Source organism: Rana temporaria, chromosome 2 (assembly GCF_905171775.1).
Source record: "Rana temporaria chromosome 2, aRanTem1.1, whole genome shotgun sequence".
NCBI lineage: Eukaryota > Metazoa > Chordata > Amphibia > Anura > Ranidae > Rana > Rana temporaria.
This window is the reverse complement of record NC_053490.1, coordinates 413,698,373-413,725,442: the sequence shown is the minus strand read 5'-3', so window position 1 is coordinate 413,725,442 and position 27,070 is coordinate 413,698,373. Positions and strand designations below refer to the sequence as shown.

The 27,070-nt window shown below is 40.9% G+C and overlaps 1 protein-coding gene across 2 annotated transcripts in view; it reads right to left on the bottom strand.

The window, feature by feature from the left end:
- DHRSX (dehydrogenase/reductase X-linked) overlaps positions 1–27,070 on the bottom strand; it is a 631,492-nt gene that overhangs the window by 317,644 nt on the left and 286,778 nt on the right. The window lies entirely within an intron of this gene.

The window sequence follows — 27,070 nt, the reverse complement described above, 5'->3', positions numbered from 1 at the left end:
GTCTACCGGTATGTAGCTATTTCGCTCAACCGGTTTGAAATAAGTTTTAGTGGTAATTCTTTGAGCTTCAAGTGTGATTTCTAGATCCAGAAATTGTATAGTTTTCTCATTAATCATGTGGGTGAGTATAATGTTTTTCTGGTTCATATTGAGTTTTTCAAAAAATTGGATCAAAGAACCCTCATCACCACTCCATATGAGAATACAGTCATCAATGAATCTTTTATAGAGAACTAATTGCTCAGGTGGGTCTTCATAAATAGCAGTTTCCTCCCACTCCGCCATGAATACATTGGCAACACTTGGTGCATATTTTGCCCCCATGCCTATGCCATTCAATTGGCGATAGTATTTCTGTCTGTGCCAAAAATAATTGTGTTGTAGGCCGAATGCCAAACATCTCAACACAAACCTATTTTGTTTCGACACAAGTGACCCAAATTCATTCAATGCCCATTTTGATGCCTGAATCGCCTCTGCATGGTTAATAACCGTGTAGAGCGAAGACACATCCGCAGTGGCTAATAGATATTTCTTAGATCTATCGATCCTCACTGTATCCAAAATCTGAATCAGATGTTTCGTGTCCCTTAGATAGGCTCTTGTTTGCGGGACTAATGGCTGAATGAACTTATCAACATATTGTCCAAGTCTTGAGTTTATGGACTGAATTCCGTTAATAATGGGTCTGCCTGGGGGTCTGAGTGGGTCCTTATGAATTTTTGGTATTGTGTAAATTATAGGCACCCTGCAATTTTCTGGAACCAAATATTTTTGTTCTCTTTTATGAAGTATTCCTTTGTCCCTCCCTTTTTGGATCAAATCAATTAATTCTTCCTTATATTCACACGTAGGGTTTCCCCTGAGCTCAATATATGTATTTTGATCTTCTAGTTGACTTTCCAATTCTTCAAAATATTTTTTGAAAAACTCAATATGAACCAGAAAAACATTATACTCACCCACATGATTAATGAGAAAACTATACAATTTCTGGATCTAGAAATCACACTTGAAGCTCAAAGAATTACCACTAAAACTTATTTCAAACCGGTTGAGCGAAATAGCTACATACCGGTAGACAGCTGCCATCATGACCCTTGGTTAATTAATATCCCGAAGGGACAATTGGTCAGGATTCGTAGAAACTGTACTGACCCACAAATATTCATAGACCAAGCCAATATGATTGGCGAAAAGTTCGTGAACAAAGGATATGATACTGGTTTTATACAGACACAGATCCAAAAAGTACTAGAGATACCCAGAGAAACACTAATAAAAGATAAGGTCAAAAGAACAGTTTTGGATGATCAAGTGCCAATTATTTTGAATTATAACGTCCAACATAAACAGCTGGAGACCATTCTCAAAAGGCATTGGGCTATATTACAGGCGGACAAACAATTACAATGTATATTGCCAAGTATGCCAAGAATAATCTATAGACGGGCACCCACTTTAAGGGATTTAGTGGCTAAGAATGTACCGGATCCCCCTACTAAGTCCAACAGACTAACTTTCTTCCAAGGAAAGGGTTTCTTCCCTTGCAAAAGATGTTTTGCCTGCAGAAAGACTAATTTCAATGGACAAAAATGCTCCAGTTTTGTATCTAATGTTACCCAAACGGAATACCAAATTAAAGATCTAATAACATGCAGAACTGAGGGTGTAGTCTATGCCTTACAATGTCCATGCTCTCTTCAGTACATTGGCCGCACCAAAAGGCCCTTGTGGAAACGTTTGAGGGAGCATGTTCAAAATATTGAAAAGGGCTTCCCTGACCATAATGTATCACGGCATTTTTCCATGTGTCATCAAAAAAATCCCAAAGATCTCAAATTTTGGGCTATTGCCAAATATAATCCACATTGGAGGGGGAGCCATAAGGTACGGCAATTGAGTCAGACTGAATCAAGATGGATACACGAAATGAGATCATTATCACCGAATGGGTTAAATATTGAATTTGATCTCAATTGTTTCATCTCTGATTACTGATTCTTAAACATTTTTTCACATATATTTATATATTTTTATAATTATGTGTATGTTTGAGACAATTTCCTCTTTGGTTTTTTAAATTTATTTTAACATACCTATTATGTTTTAAATATATATTCTATGTATATATATATTTTATATAATATTTTTATTATGTACGGCAAATATGGTACTGATAAGTTGCTGGAGTTCCCCTTTATAAATTACAAATTTTATTCACAAGTGTTATACCACTTTTGACCTGTGGGGGCTGTTTCATACCCACAGTTGTCCATAAATTTATAATGGGTTGGAGGTTATAGTGTTGTACCATTTGTAACCACTGGAGGCTGCTATGTTTAGACATATCCCCAGTTGTTGAATGATAATGATTGTTTTTAAATAATTTTAAATAATTTTAAATTGTACCTATTTTAAATTGTACTTGTATTAAAATTATAAATTATACATATGAATATATTACCAATCCTTATGAGCCTGCGATGATGTAAGATGAAACACTCCATTACTGCATATCCCGTTGTTGCCTGTGTATCTCGCTGACTATAAATAACATCAGCTGAGACCTGGCAAGCAGTTACCCATGATTAAGTCACGTGTCTAGTGACGTAACGCGTGGGGGAGGAGTTACGAGCGGGACGGATCGCAGATCCGAATGAGGAGAGTTTATCAGAGACGCTGAGCGGCCAAATTTGAAGGATTGGTGCCAGGTTGCCCTAAATGCTGTTTTTAATTCGGCGGATTCGTGAGTGAGACCTAGTCTGAAATTTTCTACCTATATTTGTTCATGCTATTTGCGCTATGAAGATTTTTCTCTTGTTTCTTCTATGAGCTGTATCAGTGTGGAGGAAGTGCTGCACATATGAGACAGAAGCCTGCATAGTGTGATTAGATCAAACATCTCTCAATCATTACACAGGGTGTTGTGCACGGAAGAAACTCTGGTGTATCCACTGGACTAATTATCTTTCTTTTGTTTGTGGATCTGTGTATATATTGAATCAAGTATTTTGGGGTTTTCACATTATCTTAGTTAATATTCAGCGCAATATATTATATATAATTTTTTGCACTTGCTAGATATTGCTTCCCTTACATTATTACAGATGTGGCCCGTGTGAGTGCTACCCTTATGTTTCCATTTTTCTTACCCCCTTTTTTTCTTTCTCTGACTTTGATCCCCCTTTTCTCTTCCCCCCCCCCTTTTCTTCTTTCCTTCCTTCTGCTCCTTATCCTCTTCGTTCCCTTCTTTGTTTTGAATCTATTAAATCTCTAAACGCAGATCAACTGACCACACCTTAATGCCACTGGAAAATCATTACTTTAGAAATGTCCTCTAGACGTACATAAACCCGGGCCACTGTAGAATGACGACCACAAGGTGGCTCTATAATGCTGGGAGGACGCCATATGATGTCCTCAGGGCTCCGGCCGTTGGGGGACGCGTGTGTGCCGCCGGCGTAGCGTGCGCGTGCCCACTGCGTCACTCAGGTGCCTGGCGGCCGCGATATCCGCCGGGTGCCCCGCGATCGGCAGTCACAGAGCCAGGGATGTGAATCTGTGTGTGTAAACACAAATCTGCATCCTGTCAGAGAGAGGAGATTGATGGTGTGCCCCTTGTACATAGGCACACCCATCAGTCACCTCCCCCAGTCAGTCCCCTCCACCCACAGCAAGAATCACCTAGCAGGGCACACATATGATCACCCCCTAGTGTTAAATCCTTCCCTGCCAGTCACATTTATACAGTAATCAGTGCAGTTTTATAGCACGGTTCGCTGTATAAGTGTGAATGGTCCCAAAAATGTGTCAAAAGTGTCCGAAGTGTTTTCCGTAATATAGCAGTCCTGACAAAAATAACCGCCATTACTAGTAAAGAAAAAATAATAAAAAAACTGTCATAATTATATCCCCTATTTTGTAGGCGTTATAACTTTTGCGCAAACCAATCACTATACACTTATTGCGATTTTGTTTACCAAAAATATGTAGAAGAATACATATCGGCCTAAACTGAGGAAAAAAATATATATATTTTTAAAAAATTGTGATATTTATTGTAGCAAAAAGTAAAAAAATATTGTGTTTTTTTCAAAATTGTCAGTCTTTTTTTGTTTATAGCGCAAAAAATAAAAACCACAGAGATGATCAAATAGCACCAAAAGAAAACTCTATTTGTGGGGGAAAAAAGGACGCCAAGTTTGTTTGGGAGCCACGTCGCACGACTGCGCAATTGTCATTCAAAGCGTAACAGTGCTGAAAGCTGAAATTTCGCCTGGGCAGGAAGGAGGTATATGTGCCCAGTAAGCAAGTGGAGGTCCAGCTTTAAAACATTTTTTTTTTTTAAAGTCAGCAGCTACAAACACTGTAGCTGCTAACTTTTAATAAGCACACTTACCTGTCCAGGTTGCCCGTGATGTCAGCCGCCCGAGGCCGTTCCATTGATTGTGGCAGGTCCCGGTGCCGCCATCCTCACTAAAAGAAACAGGCAGTGCAGCCTTGCCGCTTTACTGCCCGTTTCCTACTGTGCATGCACGAGTCACGCGGCGCTTTGTGAATGAGCGGCTGACTTCAGGGAGACACACAGTTCCCAGAAGTCAGCGCACCCCATTTCCCAGAAGACAACGCAAGGAGGACGAGACCGAGGAGCACCGTGGACAAGGAAGGGGCAGATTAGGAAGATCTGCCTAGTAACAGCCATTTCTGGTAAGTATATAAAAAATTAATTTCAATAGTTTTTTTTGCCTTTTTGGCTATTTATTTATTTATTTAGGGTGGACCTCTGCTTTATTTTTAAAGTGCAAAGAGCTCTGGAGATAGCAGGCATCTCTTATCCTCAACAATTGAAGGATTGAAAAAATATTATTTATAGATATGTTGACTGTTCTATCTATGATAAAGCCAGATTTGTGAAAGTCATCTGAGAGACATCTGAGAGAATCAAATGCTTTGGTCAAAGCCCACTGATTTTCAGAAGTAATGCTGAGTTGGACACACACTTTCAACCAGGCATACATTTATTGAGAATAAAATGTCTATTAATAATTTATAGCACTGTTAAGGGGTGAGTATAGCATATTTTAAGTAAACTCATATTTTGAGATATTATTGTCACGTTTGCCTTAAAGAGGTTGTAATGCTTAATTTTTTTTTAAACACCACGCATGTTATACCGTATTTATCGCAGTATAACGCGCTCCCGCATATACCGCGCACCCCTAAAGTTGCCCCCGAAATTCCTGTAAAAAAAAAGTTATATGATTTCATTACTTACAGTTTTGGTGTCTTCCCAGCGTCCATCGTCCGGTCCGGCGTCCGTCTGCGGCCTCGATGGTGTCCTCCCGGCTTCTCCAGCGCGCGCTTCAAGTCGAGTCCTCGCTTCCCGCGCTCAGTTCGAACGCCTCCGCCGACATATACCGAGTGCAGTACACTCGGGTACATTCGGCAAGGCTCGGTGTCGCTCACACTCTGTGACGTTTATGCGTGAGCACGAGCCTGGCCGAATGTACCCGAGTGTACTGCACTCGGTATATGTCGGCGCAGGATTTCAAACTGAGCGCGGGAAGCGGCTATCAGCGTATATCGCGCACCCACGATTTTCCCCTTATTTTAAGGGGAAAATAGTGCGCGATATACGCCGATAAATACAGTACTTACCTGCTCTTTGCATTGGAATGGCACAGAGCAACCCCAAACCACCTCTTCTGGGCTCCTCCTCGTTTCCATGTGCCACCACAGGATGCCTCTTCCACATGCATGCTCGCTCCCAAGCCAGGATGTGTGCGTCTATAGACACACACAGCTTAGCTCAGCCCACCTCCCTTTCTCTGCTCACAGGATTTGATTGACAGCAGCAGGAGTCAATGGCTTTAAATTAGGATAGAAGGAGAGACAAAAAAAAGGGGAGGGGGAATAAATGGCGTCCAATGGGGAAGACAGACAAGCCACCATTCCTAGTTTATTATTCATTCTTTTGCTCACAAATAGAGCTTTCTTTATGTGGTATTTGATCACCTCTGCGGTTTTAATTTTTTTGCACTCTAAACAAGAAAAGACTGACAATATTTGAAAGAAAAAAATATATATATATTTTACTTTCTGCTAGTAAACCTATTTAATATAAAAATAAATAATTTAGACCAATATGTATGCTGCTACATATTTTTGTTAAGAAAAATCCCAAAGGGCGTATATTGATTGGATTTTGATATTGATCAATATTTTTATTTTTATTTTTATTTTTTTAATGGAAGCGATCAGCGACTTATAGCAGGACTGTGATATTGCAGCGGATAGTCTGACACTAACTGACACTTTTTTGGAGATCAGTGACACTAACACAGTGATCAGTGCTAAAAATATGCACCATCACTGTACTAATGACCCAGGCTAGGAAAGGGTTAGCATCAGGGTGATCAAAGGGTTAACTGTGTGCCTAACCAGTGGTTTACTATACTGTGGTAGGTGCATATACAAGGGAAAGAGATGGGACAAAAAATCCATTCCTCCCCCTTGGTCAGAATGGTGATCTGCTTTGTTTACATAGGTAGATTGCCTTTCTGCCACTCTTCCTAATAAAATCGGCAGGTCCCAGAGGACATTGGGTACCATGCACCAACTGTGTATCCCAGAAGTGTCATATATATATATATATATATATATATATATATATATATATGTGTGTATATATATATATATATATATATATACATATATATATATATATATATTGTGACAGGAAGTCAGGTAAATCTGTGGGTGTTGTCACAGACGGGACATACATTTCTGCCTTGTTTAGACAATACACCAATTGTTATTAGGCATCGGCTGCAAATGTAGCCAGAAATGGTCTAAGGGGGTTGAAAGACTTCAGCTGTTCAGAATGAGGCAATTAAGGCCTCTATAAGTAGTCCAGAGGATTACCACTGATTTTCTGCATGCTGAGGCTTTCTGAGTGAAAGAGAGCAGTACTGAAAGTCTTCTGAGGAGGTGAGGAGAGGATTGATTTTTCTGTGTGATAAAAATCAAAAGACTATTGTTTTTCTGCTGTATGACCAGCACTGTCTACCCAGCAGTAGGCTGTGCTAGACTCCATAGATAGGTTCCTGCGTGGAAGGTAGACGCCCCAAGTGGCCAGGGTTTATTTTATGTTTGATTTTGTTTATGCTGTTTGGACGCTTGCACTTGTTTCCAGCAAGATGAAAGAATAAACCAAAATCTTTGTTTTCAACCGTCTTCGACTGCCTGTCTGTATAAATTCAGTGTGTGGTGAACCCATCCAAGGGGTCACACACCCCGCTACCGAGCTAACCCCTACAATAAATATATATATATATATATATATATATATATATATATATATATATATATATATATATATATATATATATATATGATCCGGTGCACAAGTTCCACCCTGTAGCGGTATAACTGGTTACATTGACACTCAGTGATCATGCCATGTCACACAGACTTCCAATGGAAAAATAGAGACTAGTGCTGAGAAATGTCATGAAGTCTTTGCTGAAGCACCATATGTGTAGACAGGTAGTGGAGGTGAACCATGTCATTTAATAAGGTTTTACATCTACTTTAAGAAACAATTTGTAAAGGATTATGTGACAGAACAAGGGAACAATGCCTTATTCTTTAGAAGAACTGGAAGTAATGAAATTATGTACGCCATTAAACAAACTGTTATACATTATACATGTAAAGCCTGATAAGAAAATGTAATAGATGTGAGATGTAATGCCTGAAGCCTTGTCCTATCACTGCTCTGCTAAGCCATATATAGATTTTTATATCTGAGAGATAACCTCCTGACAAGATCCATTTGTCAACTAGGTCAAAGCAATGTTTGAAAAATGAATTGATTTATTTTGTCCCCAGAAATCCTGTTGCTTTAGATGAAAAACCTTTTAAAGCAAGCTGTTTGAAATCAATAGCCCCTCCAGGTTAATAGTAAATAATTGATATAAATACACTGAAATCACCTAGAACTCAGAAAGTAAACATTTATATCACAAAAAGAAATGTAAAGAAGGAAGTTGTAAACTTAACCTTGACAAACATTATATTATGAAGTGGTAAAAACACCTATTTCAAGCTTCACCAGTAACCAGTTTCATATTGACAGTCACTTTTACACTGATTTATAAATCAACAGTAAAATAAAAAAATATTTAAAAAAAAAGCAGAAAATCAAGGCTAAATTATTATTTTTGTATCTTGTATAAGCCATTTTTAATGTATAAATTAATATTATAAAAAATATATACGAGCGTATACCTTTATAGGATATTGCTGAAGTGTCAAAACAAAACAAAAGTATAGATCTAAAAAGGAGTGCAGCGCTGGATAGTAAACTATGTAATATTGAAAAACATATATAAATAAAGTGATAAGTGCACAACAAATATTTATAAACAATGTAATGTGACGTCATCAGGGGGGATGACGTCAGTTGTGATAAAACGGTCGTAGGGTCGTCAAGTATACACTCACTGCGCATGCGTGAACCGTCTCTGTTGATGTTGACAGACTTTTTTTAAAGATCCTTGCAAGGAAACGATTTTAAGTATTGGGACTTTGGTCCTACTTTTGCATTTTTAAATTCAAAGGAAGCTCTGCACTATTGGTGTCTTTTTTCCCCCTTTTTCTTCCCTTTGGAACGCTGAGATATTTACCAGATATCTGCAGGATATCTTTCACGGTTAACATTTGTTTATAATTTTGTACACACACCTAGCGCATTTTTTTTGTTTTATAAAACAAAAGGATAACAGGTATAACAAAGGTATACTAAATTTAGACGATACTCTCCGGCCACTCACCATGTGAGGTGTTGTCACTGTAACCAAAAACTGTACAGCCATGGCCAAAAGTTTTGAGAATGACACAAATACTAATTTTCACAAAGTCTGCTGCCTCAGTTTTTGAGATGGAAAATTGCATATAGTCCAGAATGTTATGAAGAGTGATCAGACGAATTGCAATTAATTGCAAAGTTCCTCTTTGCCATGAAAATGAACTTGATCCCATAAAAAAAAAATCCACTGCATTTGTGAAGAAGGCTTCAGGGTGCCCAAGAAAGTCCAGCAAACGCCAGGACCATCTCCTAAAGAGGATTCAGCTGCAGGATCGGAGTGCCACCAGTGCAGAGCTTGCTCAGGCATGGCAGCAGGCAGGTGTGAGTGCATCTGCACGCACAGTGAGGCGAAGACTTTTGGAAGATGGCCTGGTGTCAAGAAGGGCAGCAAACAAGCCACTTCTCTCCAAAAAAAGGGACAGATTGATCTTCTGCAGAAAATATGGTGAATGGACTGCTGAGGACTGGGGCAAAGTCATATTCTCCGATGAAGCCTATTTCCGATTGTTTGGGGCATCAGGAAAAAGGCTTGTCCGGAGAAGAAAAGGTGAGCGCTACCATTAGTCCTGTGTCATGCCAACAGTAAAGCATCCTGAGACTATTCATGTGTGGGGTTTCTTCTCATCCAAGGGAGTGGGCTCACTCACAATTTTGCCCCAAAACACAGCCATGAATAAAGAATGGTACCAAAACACCCTCCAACAGCAACTTCTTCCAACAATCCAACAACAGTTTGGTGAAGAACAATTCATTTTCCAGCATGATGGAGCACCGTGCCATAAGGCAAAAAGTGATAACTAAGTGGCTCGGGGACCAAAACGTTGACATTTTGGGTCCATGGCCTGGAAACTCCCCAGATCTTAATCCTATTGAGAACTTGTGGTCAATCCTCAAGAGGCGGGTGGACAAACAAAAACCCACTAATTCTGACAAAATCCAAGAAGTGATTATGAAAGAATGGGTTGCTATCAGTCAGGAATTGGCCCAGAATTTGATTGAGAGCATGCCCAGTCGAATAGCAGAGGTCCTGAAAAAGAAGGGCCAACACTGAAAATACTGACTCTTTGCATAAATGTCATGTAATTGTCAATAAAAGCCTTTGAAACGTATGAAGTGCGTGTAATTATATTTCACTACATCACAGAAACAACTGAAACAAAGATCTAAAAGCAGTTTAGCAGCAAACTTTGTGAAAACTAATATTTGTGTCATTCTCATAACTTTTGGCCACAACTTTAGATAAAAAAAAGATGGTATCCCAATGAGAGTATTGCTTTAGTAGATTGTTCACCAGGTTAGCCACTACTAGCCTATAATGATGCCAGTTATGTATTATCTAGCTCAGTACGATAAGCAATAATTTGCTTTATTAACCACTTTAGCCCCAGAAGAATTTACTCCCTTCCTTACCAGAGCACTTTTTGCGATTCGGCACTGCGTCGCTTTAACTGACAATTGCGCGGTCGTGCGACGTGGCTCCCAAACAAAATTGGCGTCCTTTTTTTCCCACAAATAGAGCGTTCTTTTGGTGGTATTTTATCACCTCTGTGGTTTTTAGTTTTTTGTGTTATAAACAAAAATAGAGCCACAATTTTGAAAAAAATGTATATGTTTTACTTTTTGCTGAAATAAATATCCCCCAAAATATATAAAAAAAACTATTTTTTGCCTCAGTTTAGGCCGATACGTATTCTTCTACATATTTTTTGTAAAAAAAAAACACAATAAGCGTTTATTGATTGGTTTGCGCAAAAGTTATAGCGTTTACAAAATAGGGGGTATTTTTATGGCATTTTTATTAATATTTTTTTTTACTAGTAATGGCGGCGATCAGCGATTTTTTTCAGTACTGCTACATTATGGCGGACACTTCAGACACTTTTGACACATTTTTGGGACCATTGGCATTTTTATAGCGATCAGTGCTATAAAAATGCATTGGATTACTATAAAAATGCCACTGGCAGTGAAGGGGTTAACACTAGGGGGCGGGGAAGGGGTATGTCCCTGGGTGTGTTCTTACTGTGGGGGGGGGGGTGGCCTCACTAGGGGAAATCACTGATCTTCTGTTCATACATTGTATGAACAGAGGATTAGCATTTCCCCCTCTGACAGGACCGGAAGCTGTGTGTTTACACACACAGCTCCCGGTCCCCGCTCTGTAACAAGCGATCGCACGTGCCCGTCGGCGATCGCGCCCGCCTGTCACGCGCACGTGCCCCTAGTTGCCTGTGTAGAGCTACGGGCTCTCGCGCAGGAGAGGTCGGCAAATAGTTAAGTTGAGTTTTTTTTTTTTCTTTTTAAATTTTGATCACTTTGATTGCTGTCACAAGGAATGTAAACATCCTTTCTGACAGTAAAAGATGGTGACAGGCAGTGCCGATCCTGACCTCCCTGGGGCCCTAAGCAAAATTCTGCTAAGGGGCCCTCTACCTGACCCGTGAATAACGGGCGTGGTTTAAGCATAATATTGGGCGTTGCTTAAAGGGGCGTGACTCAAATGGGTGTGGTTAGAGTCTGAGATGAACGAGGGATGGAGGGAGAAATAAAGGAAGAGAGAGAGAGAGGAAGTAAAAAAAGAGGGATGGAGGGACAGCAGGCCCAGATTCTACACCGCAATAGAAATATGTGTATTCCAGAAAGTTTAACAATCAGCAGATAAATATACTCCAAACACCTGGTGTTGGCACCTCAATCATCCCGGCACGATGGTTGTTATGTCAGGATGATTGGAGCGCATTAATTTTATTATTACATTGTAATATAAAATGAAATCATTCAACTCACCATAATGCAGAATCAGTGGGAGCTCCGATGTCACTGTCCCCAGCCAGCAGAGTGCTTCCTTACATCTCAGGTGTCCCCAGCCAGCGGAGTGCTTCCTTACATCTCAGGAGTCCCCAGCGGAGTGCTTACTTACATCTCAGGTGTCCCCAGCCAGCGGAGTGCTTCCTTACATCTCAGGAGTCCCCAGCAGAGTGCTTCCTTACATCTCAGGTGTCCCCCCGGGCCCCCCCTTGGGGCCCTTCTATAGCTCAGCAGCTGACTCATAACTGAAGCAGCGCAGCCATAACTGAAGGCAGAGGCGAGAGGCGAGGGGGAACAAATTAGAGGCAGAGCCGGCCAGCTACAATATAAAAAAATTGAGCTGCTGCACCGCCCACCCGCCACTCCTTTCCACAACAGGTCACAGATGACAGATAGACCAGGGCGGCGCCGCAGCTCTATTTCCATTTCGGCAGGGCTCCCTTCTTGTTCTGGTCTTCAGGAAAATAGACTTTATCTCCGCCGGCCGCGGACCTCTAGCGGCAGCGGCAGCAGAGCCCCGAGTATTATTTGGGGCCCTACGCAGCTTGTGTAGACCGCATATAGGGCGGATTGGCCCTGGTGACAGGTACTCCTAATGGAGGGATCGGGGGTCAAAAAAAAAAGTCCCTCCTTTGCACTTCAAAGTATTCAGATCGCCAAAAACGGCAATTCTGAATACTGTGTACTTTTTTAAATCCGGCGCCATTGGCAGCCGAGTAACCCGGAAGTGACATCATGACGCCGCTTCCATGTTTACATTGTGGAGACTGAATCGAAGCCGTTTACGGCTTCGTTTCAGTCTGCGCCTAGACCCTGGAGGCGCCGGATCGCAGATCGGGTCTCCCGGTGGGACGGGAGGCCCGGTCAGAGCGGCGAGAGGCGGCGGGATGTCCCCTCCCGCTCATCCGGCGTAACAACCGAGCGGCTTCAAGCCGCATCGGTTGTTATGCCTGGATAGCCAATCGCCGGCTCTAAACAACGGTAGCGGGATGATGCCTGCAGCTGCGGGCATCATCCCGGTATAACCCTCGAAAGCCGAGGACGCATATATGCGTACGCTCGGTGGGAAAGGGTTAAAAAATGAAAACATAAAGCCACAAACTATACATTTGTAAAATCCACATTTAACGTCAACTCTTTTGATACTTATTGGTAAGTCTGACAAACAGAAGATATAGGTGGAACAAATATGTATCAGAAGATCCATCTACATTTATCCATTTAGAAATTAAGTACTGTTTGATTTTCATAGTTATCCAAAATCTAACCCTAGAACACCAATCAAAGCTAAAACAGTATACATGTCAATGTCACTAGTCTCATGGCCCCACAACATAGCCAAAACTGTGAAAAAAACATTGTGAAGATAAACATAAAATGCCTCTTAGCAGATGGACTGGCTCAACAGGGCAGAGATCTTTACTTGGCAAGCTCAGATGTTTGTAAGGGTGATTTTTAATAACAGTGCATCTGGAAAGTATTCATAGCACTTCACTTTTTCCACATTTTGTTATGTTACAGTCTAATTCCAAAATGGATTAAATTCATTATTTTCCTCAAAATTACACAAACAGTACCCTATAATGACAGCATGAAAGAAGTTTGTTTGAAATCTTTGCAAATCTATAAAAAAAAAAAAAAAACATAAGTATTAACAGTCTTTGCCATGACACTCAAAATTGAGATCAGATGCATCCTGTTTCTACTGATCATCTTTGAAATGTTTCTACAACTTGACTGGAGTCCTCCTGTGGTAAATTCAGTTGATTGGACATGATTTGGAAAGTCACACACCTATCTATATAAGGTCCCCCAGTTAATAGTGCATGTCAGAGCACAAACCAAGCCACAAAGTCCAAACAATTGTCTGTAGACCTCTGAGACAGGATAGTATCAAGGCACAGATTTGGGGAAGGGTACAGAAAAAATTCTGCAGCATTGAAGGTCCCAATGAGGACAGTGGCCTCCATCATCCGTAAATGAAAGACGTTTGGAACCACCAGGACTATTCCTAGAGCAGGCTGTCTGGCCAAACTGAGCGATTGGGGTAAAAGGGCCTCAGGAAGGTGACCAAGAACCCGAAGCTCCAGCGGTTCTCTGTGGAGAGAGGAAAACTTTCCAGAAGAACAGCCATCTCTGCAGCACTCCACCAACAGGACTGTACAGTACAGTGGCCAGACAGAAGCCACTCCTGGAGTTTGACAATGGGCACCTGAAGGACTCTCAGACCATGAGAAACAAAATTCTCTGGTCTGACAAAACAAAGATTAAACTCTTAGGAATGAATAGCAAGTGTCATGTCAGGAAGAAACCAGGCACCGCTCATCACCTGATTAATACCATCCCTACAATGAAGCATGGTGGTGGCAGCATCATGGGGTGGCAGGAACTGGGAGACTAGTTAGAATCAAGGGAAAGATGAATGCACCAATGTGCAGAGACATTCTTAATGGAAACCTGCTCCAGACCGCTTGACCTCAGACTGGAGCAAAGGTTCATCTTCCAACAGAACTACGACCCTAAGCACACAGCCAAGATAACAAAGGAGTGGCTACGGGACAACTCTGTGAATGTCCTTGTGTGGCCCAGCCAGAGCCCAGACTTGAATCCGATTGAACATCTCTGGAGAGATCTTAAAGTATCTGTGCACCAATGCTCCCCATCCAATCTGATGGAGCTTGAGAGGGCCTGCAAAGAAGAATTGGAAACTGCTCAAAAATAGGTGTGCCAAGCTTGTAGCATTATACTCAAAAAGACTTGAGGCTGTATTTGGTACCAAAGGTGCTTCTACAAAATATTGAGCAAAGGCTGTGAATACTTATGTACATATAGGGCCAGATCCACAAAAACGGGCGTATATTTAGGCGAATGTAGCACATCTCATATGCGCTACGCCACCGTAAATCAGAGTGGCTCGTAGGGTATCCACAAAGAACTTGCTCCCATATATGGGCCGGCGTAACGTAAATCTGCCGGCGTAAGGCCGCGTAATTCAAAGTAGGCTTGGAGTGGGCGTGTTGTATGTTAATCTAGTATGACCCCACGTAATTGACGCTTTTTACAAACAGCATGGGAAGAAAAATCCTGGATCGCCGCACTCCTCAAAAAACGATGTCTTTATTCAAAACATGAAAAAACAACAAAAATTCATATGGAAAAACAGCCAAAATTCATGCAGTCAAACAAGAAGTGGACTAGGAAAAAAGAGCGGACATGTTTCGCATCATGTGATGCTTACTCGTAGCTGACGTAGCATGCGCCGTCCGTGGACGTATCCCAGTGCGTATGCGCAAAATCACGTCGCAAATAGTCAATGCTTTTGACGTGAACGTAACTTACGCAAAAAGCCCTATTCGCGAACGATTTATGCAAACGACGTAAACAAAGGAAAATTCGACGCTGTCCCGACGTCCATACTTAACATTGCGTACGCCTCATAGAGCCAGGGGTAACGTTACACCGAAAAAAGCCTTACGTAAACGACGTTAAACAATTGCGCCGGGCGGACGTACGTTTGAGGATCGGTGTATCTAGCTAATTTGCATACTCTACGTGGAAATCAACGGAAGCGCCACCTAGCGGCCAGCGTAAATATGCACCTAAGATCCGACGGCGTACTAACACGTACGTCGGGAGGATCTAGACCACATTCAGGCGTATCTTGTTTTGTGGATACAAAACAAAGATACGACGGCGCATCGTAGAACTTACGCTGCGTATCAATAGATATGTCGACGTAACTTCTTTGTGGATCTGGCCCGTAATGTTTTCCTTTTGTTTATTTTTAATAAATTTGCAAAGATTTCAAACAAACTTCTTTTACTTTGTCATTATGGGGTACTGTTTGTAGAATTTTGAGGGAAATTTAATCCATAAGGCTGTAACATAATAAAATGTGGAAAAAGTGATGCACTGTGAATACTTTCCAGATGCACTGTAAAGAAAAAAAAAAGATAAATTTACTTTCAAAATACTCCAAATGTTACCTATGTTACCAAATGAGTTGAAAAGACTGTAGGGAGGTAAAAAGTTTTCATTGATTTTGATAAAGTCGCATTAATGACTGACTTGATCCTACACATTTCTAGAGGCACATCAGATCACAGGGCCTAATCCTCAAAAAACTGGCGCAACGTAACTTTTCCCATTTAAGTTACACCGCCGCAAAATCTCTAACTAAGTGCCCGATCCACAAAGCACTTACCTAGAAATTTTGAGCGGTGTAACTTAAATCGGGCCGGCGCAAGGCGTTCCTCTTCTCCAGGGGGCGATTACCATTTAAATGAGGCGCGCTCCCTCTCCGGCCGTACTGCGCATGCTCGTGACGTCATTTTCCCGACGTGCATAGCGCGAAATTACGTTACGTCGGGCTTTGTGGATTGCGACGGGACAATAAAGTTGCGTCGGGTAAAAAAAAAGATACGGCGCCAAAAAAAACAATTTTAATTTAAAAAAAATCGCGTCAGGAACAAGAAAGGTCTGTTTTTACAAGGTGTAAACAGTTTACACCTTGTAAAAGCAGCCCTAATTTTGCGTTAGCAAAATAAAAATTACGGAGAAAAAACGAAGCTGAAAAGCTTTGTGGATCTCCGTAAGTCCTAACTTGCATACCCGAGGCGGCATTTCGACGCAAAATGCCCCCAGCGGCGGATGCGGTACTGCATCCTAAGATCCGACAGTGTAATTCAATTACACATGTCGGATCTTCGTCCTAACTATGGGAAACTGATTCTGTGGATCAGTTCCATAGTTAGGACCAGGGATACGACGGAGTAACAGCAGTTACTCCGTCGTATCTCTTTTGAGGATTTGGCCCACAGTTACTAAATAGTAACAATAATCTACCTAAACTATTACAACTATTTTCAGATGTTCATAGTGATCTTAGTATTATTTTACATAGTACATTGAAAGCATATTAGAGCAGGGCCATCTTAATGCAAGGGCACTCCTGGGCACTGCCCAGGGGCCCCAGGTACATGGGGGCCCCACAATAATCTTGCATTACATCATACTTGCCAACTGTCCCGAATTTGCTGGGACAGTCATGCTTTTTACTTAACTGTCCCGATATGGTTATGTCCCGGGAAGCATCCCAGAACCTATACTGTGTGACCTCCTGATCCCAGTATTGTACCCTCCTGACCTTCCCTGTACTGTGCTCCTCTGCATTCCCCCCTATACAGTGCACTTTGCGTTGACTAGTCTTTGTTTTATGGAATGTTTTCCTTTTGTAAAATCGATTTTATTGAAAGTACTAATGAATATATGTGTAATTCTTTCAACTATTTATACATTATTTATTGAGAGTGGGTGTGTAAATTGGGGCAAGCTGATAGGCACGCCAGTGCATTACTGTGCCCAGGGGCCCATGATTCTATTAAGACGGCCCTGTATTAGAGAGACTGTATTAAAAGTTTAATATATTTTATCAAACAAAAGAACTTTAGAGCCAGTTCACACTGGGGCGGCACGACTTCGGGAGCGACTCGGCAAGGCGTCCTGAAGACGACTTCAGAGTCGCCCCCAAAGTCGTACAAGAACCTTTTTCTAAGTTGGAGCGACTTGCGCCTCTCCTATTAGAACGGTTCTATTGACTAGAATGGGACGCGACTTGTCAGGCAGCTGAGCCGCCTGACGAGTCGCCCCAGTGTGAACCGGCTCTTAGATCTGAAAACTAGGCGCACCCATCTTGAATTTCAATATATTATTGATTCTTTTGTCATAAAAAAAAAAACAGCTCAGCTAAATAAATATAAATGAAAAAACAAAACAGAATTTCTTTTTACAAAGACAATTATTCCTGGAACTTAAGTAAATTACTAGCTCACGCTGTTAATCTCCAACTCCTTTTTAAGTCTTTAATATTAAAAGAGAATCAACAGTAATGCAGCAACAATTACTTGTTTTAAATCTATACAATATCCTTTTAAACAGAGAAGGAAAAGATTCAAAACTATGCAGTAGCTACAGGGTAATTTCCAATATTGAATTGAGTTTCTTAACCACTTACAAAGCTATTGGCTATCAGAATTAGTACTATAATCCTGGCAGTAATACAAAAAGACAAGCAAGATAATAATTAAAGTTTGCGCTTAGCCGTAATAAAACTTAAGCCTCATACACACGATTGGATTTTCAAAGCCTCAGACTATTGTCCGAAGGGCGTTGGCCGTGAACTTGTATTGCATACAAACGGCAAAGAATTTTCGCCCAACAAACACAAAACGATGTGGTTTTTGCAGCTCTTTAGCACCACCTTTTGGGCAATTTCTACTAATATTGTGTTATGGTGAGCATTGCTTCTGAGCATGCATGTTTGTACTTTGGACTTTTGTGTCATGGACTTGCATACACATCATCGGACAATCCGACAACACACATTTGTTGGCAGACAATTTTAAAGCACGCTATCCAACATTTGTTGGCGGAAAGTCTGACAATTGTTCAATGGAGCATACAGTCGGATTATCCGACAACAGCCTGTTATCACACAAATCCCGTCGGATTATCCGATCGTGTACGGGCCTTAAGACTGCTGCACCAATGTGTATCTGGAATACTAGGACTATGCTGTACAAATTGTATATGGAGTGTGCTGTCCCGAGAAATATGACCATATAGACACAAATATCTATGACCTTAAATGATCCCCCTTAGAAATATGCCCCAACTCTTTCCAAGTACATATTATCTGAAGTATTCAAATATACAGTAAACAATATACATATCCAAACTGTCCTGTGCTTATCTTTAAAGTGCAAAGTGCCACCAACAATGAGAATAAAATAATGAATTCATATATAAACAGTTTTATTCACATTAAAATCCAACATAATTCAAAAGTGCAAAAAAAAAAAATTTAATCAAAAAAGTTTATGAATTTGACTCGAACACAAAGCTCATCCCTACTCACTGTACAAGGGCCAATTTAGACAGGAGCCAATGAAACTGCTAGCATTGGAAGGAAACTATAAACCAAACCCATGCAAGCAAAAAGAGAACATGAAAAATCCATGTGGTAGTTTTATGGTTGGGATTTGATCAGATGACCCCAGTGCTACAACACGGAAGAGCCAACTACTGAGCATTGTGCTGCCCACTACCAATTGGACATAATTTTTCACGGATATGGTTACAACAAACTGAGATTTGATTGCTAGAGGTTTGTTTTTGTACTGTTATTTTGCCATTGGTAAGACAATAACTGGAATAACCTCAGACTTTACATATGATCCTGTGGGGTAGATTTTCTAATACTGGTGCACTCAGAATCTGGTGCATCTGTACATTGTAGCCAATCAGCTTCTAACCTCAGCATGCTCAATTAAGCTTTGGCAATAAAACCTGGAAGCTGATGTTTCTATGTAGAAGTGAGCCTGATTTTATACTCTCCAGCTTTAGTAAATATACCCCTTAGTGTCCTTGTCCGGTCTCACTGCTCCATTAGTGCCAATGGGTCCTAAAAGTTTTCCATACCATTCCCTCTTCTGTTTGCCATAATGCTCATTATTTGTTGGCATTATGCTTTCAGTTTGTGAACTAAAAGACAACATTTTGCATCAATGGTTTTCAGTGGCGGCCTGTCCATAAGGGGCCGCGCCTCCCTAATCCATGTGCCTGGCCTCTAATCTACACGCAGGTCATCGGATGCATGCATTTCAATGGGGTTTTCTTTTTTTTGGAAACACATGATCTAATTGGCTTAAAAAAATGATGGGCTCAGGGAGCAGAGCACTGCATCCTGAGCCCACCCAGTTGTGTGGCAATAGGGAATTACTATTCGCTATTGTCTTCCCAATTGTCCTCCCTGGCCATTTAGGAAGCGGGTCTTAAGACCTTATTGCCCGAGAGGAGAAGTGACCGTATTGGCAGATGAGGAAGAAGCTGCTGAGGAGTAGAAGATGCAGGGGAAGCCGTTGTGATGCACAAAGCAGCTGAAGCTACCTCCAAACTAGAAGGGGCAAGTGTGGGGCTGGTAGGCAGATGAGCAAACAACGGGGGTGGGTGAGGGGGGTTTGGTCGCCCGACTGAACGGTGGGGGGGGGTTTGGCTTGTCCCCCCCCCTCCCAAATGGAGTACCAGACACCACTGGTAGTTTTAAAATTTTATCCTGGTTTCTCAAAATCTGTCCCCTCTCTCTTTTTTAGGATCTCATCTCCAAAACAGAAAGGTATAGATTCATCTTTGTAAAAGCTAAATGGATCTTTGAAAGGAGATAGAATATTATAGTAAAGTGATGAGGGAACTTGAGGTATAATGGCATATAAATCAAAAGACATGGAAGCAAATCACCTATGTGAGAAGGCATTTAAGGTACCTGTCAAACATGGGCACACTTAGATCATATACTATACCTGGGAGAGTGCTCAAATGAATACCAAGATGTGATACATGAGTTGGGGAGCAGCTGCTTCCATTCAATATTTCTCATAAATTTGTTTCCCTTGTGACATAATATATATAAATGTAGAATTTCTTTTAAAAATTTGCAGACACATAAATCCAAAACAGAAATATAGCATTGCTGCACTTAAGAAAATGCCAGCTTCGGCACCAATAGGTTAAACCAGTCGTCATTGTAGAAGCGCTCCATCATTTCACAATATTGTGATATTTTTTCCTCCTATTCCGTCATCTGTAATCACTTCTAGTACGTTTCCCACTCTCTCCACCTTTTCTAAAGGGACCCGAGTTCTCATTTATGACATAAATTGCTATTGATTTTTCTGACTCCAAGATGCTACACTAGCGATAGAGTCAATGGAGTATCTCAGTGGTCATGTCAAAGCAGCTCTGAAAAAGGTGAATCCCAGCTTCTGCTTTCTGCAGTAACTCATTGTGACATCCTCTGCAACATACAGTGGAGAATTACTATCTGCCTATCATAATAGTAAAAATATGCCTTGATGTGACATTGCTGTAAAAATGTACTTTTTATTTTGCAGAGAAATAATCCCAAATGATTTCAGACCATTACTTAAGAGATATAAGCCTATAAAGCAATATGATTAGAGGTAGCAACAAATTCAACCATCTTTTCCTTTTTTTTTTTCTAGCAAAAACTTGCAGTTTTACCTATTATGTGATGCAATAAAATTTTACTGCTTTATTCTATATTAACAAAATGCATTATGTGGCAAAATCTGTTTCAGCTTGAAATTTTCATTGATAGGTATTTTGATAAATAATTAGAGTAGATTTATACTTAATTTATGTAAAAACGGATCACTGACCTAAACAGTATAATCCACTAACAGCCACAATATATGTAAACACGTTCCTGCTTTTAGGCAATGCAAAACACCACAAAGCACAGTTCATTGACATAATCTGTGCATTATAGCAAATTAAATTATGCATTCACACATATTATAAAGCACATTAATAGACACGCACATGCACAGTAATGAAAATACCTTTAAAAAGAGCAAATACAACCAAAAACACAATTTTATGTCCCTATTATTACAGATTTGCCCTCTGGTATTTTTTTTACTGGTGCTGGTTGAATGAATAAACTCCAACAAAGCTATTCCAAATTGGCCGAGACAGCCAGCGAGCCAATGAGGAGAGAAAGGGGACGAGTCCGAGGTACGGCTCTATGTGTGATTGGGAATGCAGAGCTGTGGTTCAGGAGCAACACTCGTTAGGTGTCCCCATTGCTCTGGAGGAGCTCAGCAGGAGGGAGGGGCCAAGAGCGCGGGCGGGGGACTCAAAAAGAGAAGGGTAGGGCTGCTCTGTGCAAAACCACTGCATAGAACAGGTAAGTCTAACATGTTTGTTATTTTTTTTTTTAACTACTTGCCGACCAGCCGTCGCAGTTATACGGCGGCAGGTCGGCACGGCTGGGCGAGATCACGTAGCTATGCGTCATCTCGCCTTTCAGCCAATAGGGGCACGCCCTCCGCTCGTCCCTGATTCCACGCCCCCCGCTCGTCCCTGATCCCGGAAAATACCACCAAAAGAAAGCTCTATTTGTGGGGAAAAAAGGATGCCAATTTTATTTGGGAGCCACATCGCACGACCGCGCAATTGTCAGTTAAAGCGACGCAGTGCCGAATCACAAAAAGTGGCCCGGTCATTGAGCAGCAATATGGTCCGGGGCTGAAGTGGTTAAATGTCTTTAACCACTTCAATACAGGGCATTTTCACTCCCTTCCTGCCCAGATATTTTTCGTTTTCAGCGCTGTCGCACTTTGAATGACAATTTTGCGGTCATGCAACACTGTACCCAAATGAAATCTTTATGTTTTTTTTCCACAAATAGAGCTTTCGTTTGGTGGTATTTGACCACCTCTGCGGTTTTTATTTTTTGCGCTATAAACAAAAGAAGAGCAACAACTTTGAAAAAAAAACACAATATTTTGTACTTTTTGATTTAATAAATATCTTTTTTTTTTATCTTTTAACATTTTTTTTTCCTCAGTTTAGGCCGATACGTATTCTTCTATATATTTTTGGTAAAAAAAAAAAAATCGCAATAGGTGTATATTGATTGGTTTGCGCAAAAGTTATAGTGTCTACAAAATAGGGGATAGTTTTATTGCATTTTTTTTTTTTTACTAGTAATGGTGACGATCTGCGATTTTTATTGTGACCGTGACATTGCGACGGACATATCAGACACTTTTGACACATTTTTGGGACCATTCACATTTATACAGTGATTGGTGCTATAAAACTGCACTGATTACTGTGTAAATATGACTGGCAGAGAAGGGGTTAATATGGTCCCTGGGACTCTTTACCATGTGATCAGCTGTGTCCAATCACAGCTGATCACAATGTAAATAGGAAGAGGCGTTGATTGGCTTTTCCTCACACACAGCTGACAGACGCAAGTAGAGGATCGGCTGCTCCTCTGACAGGGGTTCTGCGCTGATTGTTTATCAGTGTAGCCCCCCCGTGGATGCCCACCCAGAACCACCAGAAATGCCACCAGGGCCACCAGGGACGGCCACCACTGATGATCATCACCAGGTGACCATGAGTAACAATGTGTGCCCACACATGATGCCAATCAGTGCCCACCAACAATACCTGCCAGTGCTTCCTAATCAGTGATACCAATCAGTGCCATCTATCAGTGTCAATCAGTGCCACTCATCAGTGTCCATCAGTGCCACCTATCAGTGCACATTCATGCCCACCTATCAGTGCCCATCAGTGCCACCTATCAGTGCACATTCATACCCACCTATCAGTGCCCATCAGTGTCGCCTATCAGTGCCCATCAGTGCCACCCATAAGTACCCATCAGTGCAGCCTTTCAGTGCCCATCTGTGGCGCCTATGAGTGCCCATCTGTGTCACCTATGAGTGCCCATCTGTGTCACCTATGAGTGCCCAATCTTTTCCGCCTATGAGTGCCCATCCATGCCGCCTATCAGTGCCACCTCATTGGTGCCACCTCATCCGTGCTCATCAGTGCCACCTTATCAGTGCCCATCAGTAAAGGAGTAAACTTACTTATTTAAAAAGAATTATAGCAAAATAAGAAGAAAAAAAAATTCTAAATTTTCGTTAGGTTCATGTGTTTAGCGGAAAAAAAAAAAACCCGCAGAGGTGATAAAGTACCACCAAAAGAAAGCTCTATTTGTGGCAACAATTTAGTTTGGGTACAGTGTTGCATGACCATGCAATTGTCATTTTAACAGTGACAGCACTGAAAGCTGAAAATTGCTTTGGGCAGGAAGGGGGGAAAGTGCCCGGTATTGAAGTGGTTATAGACATTATTAATAATCACTTCCACGCTGCAATACACAATGTAATGTTGACCCACTAACAAAATATGCAATGTTACCACTATGTGTAACCACTATGCAAAAAAAAAAAAAAAAAACACTATTGCCGCGTACACACGAATGGTTTTCCCATCGGAAAAACCTTGAATTTCGCTGAAGCTTGTTTTGCATACACACGGTCACACCAAATTCCGCCCGTCAAGAACGCGGTGACGTACAACACTACAACAAGCTGAGAAAAATGAAGTTCAATGCGTCTAATTGATTCCGAGCAGGCGTTGGAGTTCCATACAGACGAACGTTTTTTCCGTTGGGAAAATAGAGAACCTGCTCTTAAACTTTTGCTGGCGGAAATTCTGACAGAAAAAGACCGATGGAGCATACTCACAGTCGGAATTCCCATCCAAAAGCTCACATCTGACAATTTCTGACGGGAAAACTGATCGTGTGTATGCAGCATAGGAATGATATATACAGCTGCATATTTATCACCATATATACAGCAAGTTTTTGTTATCAACATCTGAACTGGCTCAGTATGTTGCTTCCAATCAAGTCATTGTTAGGCTTCTCAAACCATTTGCATTTTTCTCCATTTTAAAAGAGCAATTCATTTCAAGCAATCACTAGTCATTTTTACATTGGAAGACTATTTATATATGTGTATGTCCCATGCACTATAATGAGGCTGCATTACTTTCTATGGAAGCGCCTTTCATACTGGATGGGAGCTGATGTATAAATGTATTGAATACCCCTTAATGACAGCTGGAACAAAAATCATTTGTGCCATAGCTACACAAGCATGCTTTAAATCACCACAAAACAACTCTGAGAAAGGCTAAAATGACTTTAATAGCTTTGAAAGAGCATAAGAACATGCATCGTTTGACTAACATTTAATACCAAAAAACTGTATAAAGGAAAACCATATATTTATATATAAAAACATTTTGAATGGTTTAAAGATAACCAGTATGTCCTAATGGATAGCTTTCAGCTAAAGAGAGCTCCTTTGCGAGTAGTTCTTTTGTATGCTTTGCTGTAAAATAACTGTTTTACCACGTAATATCACTACAGGCAGTGTTCTGAGCATTGTGCTACAGTATCATTAATTTTGAGCAGCACCCAGTCAATGGAGTAGGTGTCGACTGACCCACACTATAGTGCACCACACGCTCTGGTGCGCTACATTAAAGGAGTTGTAAAGGAAAAAAATGTTATGCTGAAATGACTGTTTACAGGGTATAGAGACATAATAGTTAACTGATTCCTTTTAAAAATTATTAAAAATAGATAAAAATCAATCATAAAATGTACCTGTAGTTTCTAGTTTTGTTTTTGCATGTTGTTTCCTGCTTCTGTGATGTACAGAGCCATAGAGCCAATACAAGGCAGTGATGGTTTGGAAAATGAAACGGATTGGTGATGTGGGGTTTTAGACACACAGTAATCACACCTCCTTGATTAGTGACCACAGAGAGAAAGCTCCCAATACTGTGGTTATCAGGAAACAGACAACCAGGAAGTGTGGAGATCAGAGAAGAATTACAGCAACTTGAGAGCAAAAACGAACAATGAGGACAATGAAAACAGCACTGTATTAGGGTAAAGGAAGCTATTAAGATAAAAAAAAAATCCTTTATAAACCCTTTAACAAACAAAAGATGCAGGTCTGGATTTTGATCTCTTGTTTTCAGCCAATCTTAAATAACGCAACGTACATGAAAGTGTGAAATGCCATATGTTAAAATGCACATGGTAATGCATCACATGGGACCAGTCAAGTTTGAAGTTGGAATAGGATCTTAAAGCTATGGACATACAGTAAGCCTGTCTTCTCTAAGTATAGAAAACTGAATTACAAACAACAATCACATTGCCATACATTCCAACTAGGCTGTATGCGCGTGTCTAGGTTGTGAAGGGTAATCTGGACCTAATTATATACAGTATTACCCTTTTGAATAGAACTGCACAAGTTTCCTGTTTGTTTAGGATTTAGAGGAATTACTATACACTTATGCCTCGTACACACGTCGGAAATTCCGACCGTGTGTATGTCCATCTGAGTTTTTCCATCGGATATTCCGATGAATTCCATCGGAGTATAGATAGAGAACATGTTCTCTTTTACTCTGATGGAAATCCATCGGAATTCCGATGCGAGTTCGGTCGGACAAAGGTCCGATCGTGTGTACAGGGCTTTAGCCTTCTTATCCTACCTATCATTCATCCTACTATACACGACAACTCAAGGATTAAAAATTATATATTTTTTTAATAAGCAAAAGGCATCGACACTCTAATTACTGTCCCATTTGCAAAAATATATTTAATTTAATTTGTACTGCTTTTATTTTTATATTGCCTTTGAACTTTAAATATAAAATAATATTAGTTCTAGTTCTTTGTATCACGGTAAAATCCTTAACTATAAAATGGAACTGTGTTTGTGTTAGCATTGTACAAATGCTTACTCGATATTGCATCTATTACCAACCAGACCTCACTAGTCAATCCCCAGAATATTGCCAATGCCTTCGGGGAATACTATCATTCCCCCTACAACCTTCAGCTTGACCCTTCCACCCCCCCAACCAAATTTTCTCTCATGCAGTCAGTAAATCTCTATTCTTTATCCACTGACCAGCTATAATCTATCTCAAATCCTTTCTCCCCCACAGAAATTGAATCCACAATTAAAACGCTCCCTCGAAAATCACCGGGAGGAGATGGATTTACTAATGAATATTACAAGCAATTTGCTCCTCTTCTCTCACCCTATTTGGCCCTATATGGCCTTTTTGGCTTCAACCATACAGCATCCTCTGGCTCTCCTCCGAAAGAAATGTTACAATCCGTAAGAACTACTATTCCTAAAACTGGTAAAGACCCCAACTAACACAAATTTACAGACCAATTTCCCTGCTAAATACTGACATAAAAATATTCTCCAAAGTTATAAGTTGAGCCCCCGCAGCTGAGAAAAAGTAGCTGGGTGTGATTTTAATTTAGCTGAATACTGTCTGTGGCTTAAATGGTCACAGAGTGTGGGGGTTCAGTAGTAAATGACGCAAAGGTTCATGAATAATTTCAACAAAGTTAGCAGAACCTCAACAGTAATTCCACAAACTGTCATCTGATTGTGGTTTTCTCAATCACAGTGAAATCCCTTCTTTCTGAGATTGGTAGTCCCAACCAAGCGAACCATGTTCCTCCAGATGGTGGACTAGCAGGACTGTGAAAGGCTTTAGCAGTGGCCAAGACAGTCCTCCTCCTCTCAGAAACAGGGACCGCCTCCCCCTATCAGAACTGCACCCAATCTCTTACCCATCATAAAAGTTGACAATCGCAAGTTAGAGAACCAAAAGAGGTTTCCCATCTTTTACAATGTATGGGGGCACAGTGCCTCCCTCTCAGTGAATGGGCGGTGTGGGGAATTCTAAAATTGGAATGCATTAGTGTCTCACTGCCCCTTCCCTGCACTGCTCTGCTGATGTGGGGGGAGTCAAGTGCTGGCAAAAGACACTTTGAGTGCCGCTTGCGGCACCAGTGCCGGTGGTTGCTTTCATCAGCAAGGTCAGTCTCTTTGCTGATGACATCATCCTAATGATCACCAACCCTCAACAGTCCCTCCC